The sequence below is a fragment of the Ranitomeya variabilis genome, chromosome 1 (genome assembly GCF_051348905.1).
Source record: "Ranitomeya variabilis isolate aRanVar5 chromosome 1, aRanVar5.hap1, whole genome shotgun sequence".
Classification (NCBI taxonomy): Eukaryota; Metazoa; Chordata; class Amphibia; order Anura; family Dendrobatidae; genus Ranitomeya; species Ranitomeya variabilis.
Genome location: NC_135232.1, coordinates 1,082,015,963 through 1,082,019,088, shown reverse-complemented (window position 1 = coordinate 1,082,019,088; position 3,126 = coordinate 1,082,015,963).

The window sequence follows — 3,126 nt, the reverse complement described above, 5'->3', positions numbered from 1 at the left end:
GGTTGATCGGCGTTTGCGGGAGCGCAGATCTGCTCATCCTTTGGCGGTATTTTCTGAACAGAGACCTGAGTCTATGCAATGTGATCGAACTCTGACCAGAATTGAGCGACAAAGTCATAGACGTCAAAATGGGTTGTGCTTTTACTGTGGTGATTCTGCTCATGTTATCTCAGCATGCTCTAAACGCTTAAAAAAAATCGCTAAACCTGTCACCATTGGTACTATACAGCCTAAGTTTATTTTGTCTGTTACTTTGATTTGTTCTTTGTCGTCCTACTCGGTTATGGCCTTTGTGGATTCGGGTGCTGCCCTGAATCTGATGGATTTGTCATTTGCCAGGCGCTGTGGTTTTGTCCTGGAGCCTTTGGAATTTCCTATTCCTCTGAGGGGAATTGATGCTACGCCATTGGCTGAGAATAAACCTCAGTATTGGACGCAAATGACCATGTGCATGACTCCCGTTCATCAGGAGGTGATTCGCTTTCTTGTTCTGCATAATTTACATGATGTTGTCGTTTTGGGTCTGCCATGGTTGCAGGCTCATAATCCAGTTTTAGATTGGAAAGCTATGTCTGTGTCTAGTTGGGGTTGTCAGGGAATTCATGGCAATACTCCATTGGTGTCTATTGCTTCTTCCACTCCTTCTGAGGTCCCTGAGGTTTTGTCTGACTACCAGGATGTATTTGATGAGCCCAGGTCCGGTGCCCTGCCCCCTCATAGGGATTGTGACTGTGCTATAAATTTAATTCCTGGTAGTAAATTCCCTAAGGGACGACTTTTTAATTTGTCTATACCAGAGCATGCCGCGATGCGGAGTTATATAAAGGAGTCTTTTCAGAAGGGACATATTCGCCCATCCTCTTCCCCCCTTGGTGCAGGATTCTTTTTTGTGGCCAAGAAGGACGGTTCTTTGAGACCGTGTATAGATTATCGCCTTCTGAATAAAATTACAGTCAAATTTCAGTATCCTTTGCCACTATTATCTGATTTGTTTGCTCGGATTAAGGGTGCCAGTTGGTTCACCAAGATAGATCTCCGTGGTGCGTATAATCTTGTGCGCATTAAGCAGGGAGATGAATGGAAAACAGCATTTAATACGCCCGAAGGCCATTTTGAGTACTTGGTGATGCCTTTTGGACTTTCTAATGCTCCTTCTGTGTTTCAGTCCTTCATGCATGACATCTTCCGAGAATATCTGGATAAATTTATGATTGTTTATTTGGATGACATTTTGGTCTTTTCTGATGATTGGGAGTCCCATGTGAAGCAGGTCAGGATGGTGTTTCAGGTCCTGCGTGCCAATGCTTTATTTGTGAAGGGCTCAAAATGCCTCTTCGGAGTACAGAAGGTCTCCTTTTTGGGTTTTATTTTTTCTCCTTCTGCTGTGGAGATGGACCCAGTCAAGGTCCAGGCTATTCATGACTGGACTCAGCCCACGTCTGTTAAGAGTCTTCAGAAGTTCTTGGGTTTTGCTAATTTTTACCGTCGTTTCATCGCTAATTTTTCTGGCGTGGTTAAACCTTTGACGGATTTGACCAGGAAGGGCTCTGATGTGACTAATTGGTCTCCTGCGGCCGTGGAGGCCTTTCGGGAGCTTAAGCACCGGTTTTCTTCAGCTCCAGTCTTATGTCAGCCAGATGTCTCTCTCCCCTTTCAGGTCGAGGTTGATGCTTCCGAGATTGGAGCAGGGGCTGTTTTGTCACAGAGAAGTTCTGAGGGCTCTGTGATGAAGCCGTGTGCTTTCTTTTCAAGAAAGTTTTCACCTGCCGAGCGAAATTATGATGTTGGTAATCGGGAGTTGTTGGCTATGAAGTGGGCATTTGAGGAGTGGCGTCATTGGCTCGAGGGAGCTAGACATCGTGTGGTGGTCCTGACTGATCACAAAAATCTGATTTACCTCGAGTCGGCCAAGCGCCTTAATCCTAGACAGGCTCGTTGGTCGTTGTTTTTCTCCCGTTTCAATTTCGTGGTCTCATACCTGCCTGGTTCGAAGAACGTGAAAGCTGATGCACTTTCTAGGAGCTTTGTGCCTGACTCTCCGGGAGTTTCTGAGCGCCGGCTGGTATTCTTAGAGAGGGAGTGATTTTGTCTGCCATTTCTCCAGATTTGCGACGAGTGCTGCAGAAATTTCAGGCGGATAGACCTGACCGTTGTCCACCAGAGAGACTGTTTGTCCCGGATAGATGGACCAGCAGAGTTATTTCCGAGGTTCAGTCTTCGGTGTTGGCGGGTCATCCTGGGATTTTTGGTACCAGAGATTTGGTGGCTAGGTCCTTCTGGTGGCCTTCCTTGTCGCGGGATGTGCGTTCCTTTGTGCAGTCTTGTGGGATTTGTGCTCGGGCTAAGCCTTGCTGTTCTCGTGCCAGCGGGTTGCTTTTGCCTTTGCCTGTTCCGAAAAGGCCTTGGACGCACATCTCCATGGATTTTATTTCGGATCTGCCAGTATCTCAGAGAATGTCTGTCATCTGGGTGGTGTGTGATCGTTTTTCCAAGATGGTCCATTTGGTGCCCTTGCCTAAGCTGCCTTCCTCCTCCGATTTGGTTCCTCTATTTTTTCAGAATGTGGTTCGCTTGCACGGCATTCCTGAAAATATTGTGTCTGATAGAGGATCCCAGTTTGTGTCCAGGTTTTGGCAAACTTTTTGTGCTAAGATGGGCATTGATTTGTCTTTTTCATTGGCCTTCCATCCTCAGACTAATGGCCAAACCGAGCGAACTAATCAGACGTTGGAGACTTATTTGAGATGTTTTGTTTCTGCTGATCAGGATGATTGGGTGACTTTTTTGCCATTGGCCGAGTTTGCCCTTAATAATCGGGCTAGTTCTGCTACCTTGGTTTCGCCTTTTTTCTGCAATTCTGGTTTCCATCCTCGTTTTTCCTCGGGTCAGGTTGAGTCTTCTGACTGTCCTGGGGTGGATTCTGTGGTGGATAGGTTGCAGCAGATTTGGAGCCATGTGGTGGACAATCTGAAATTGTCACAGGAGAGGGCTCAGCGCTTTGCCAACCGCCGCCACGGTGTGGGTCCCCGACTTCGTGTTGGGGATTTGGTGTGGCTGTCTTCTCGGTATGTTCCTATGAAGGTCTCGTCTCCTAAGTTTAAGCCTCGCTTCATCGGTCCTTATAAG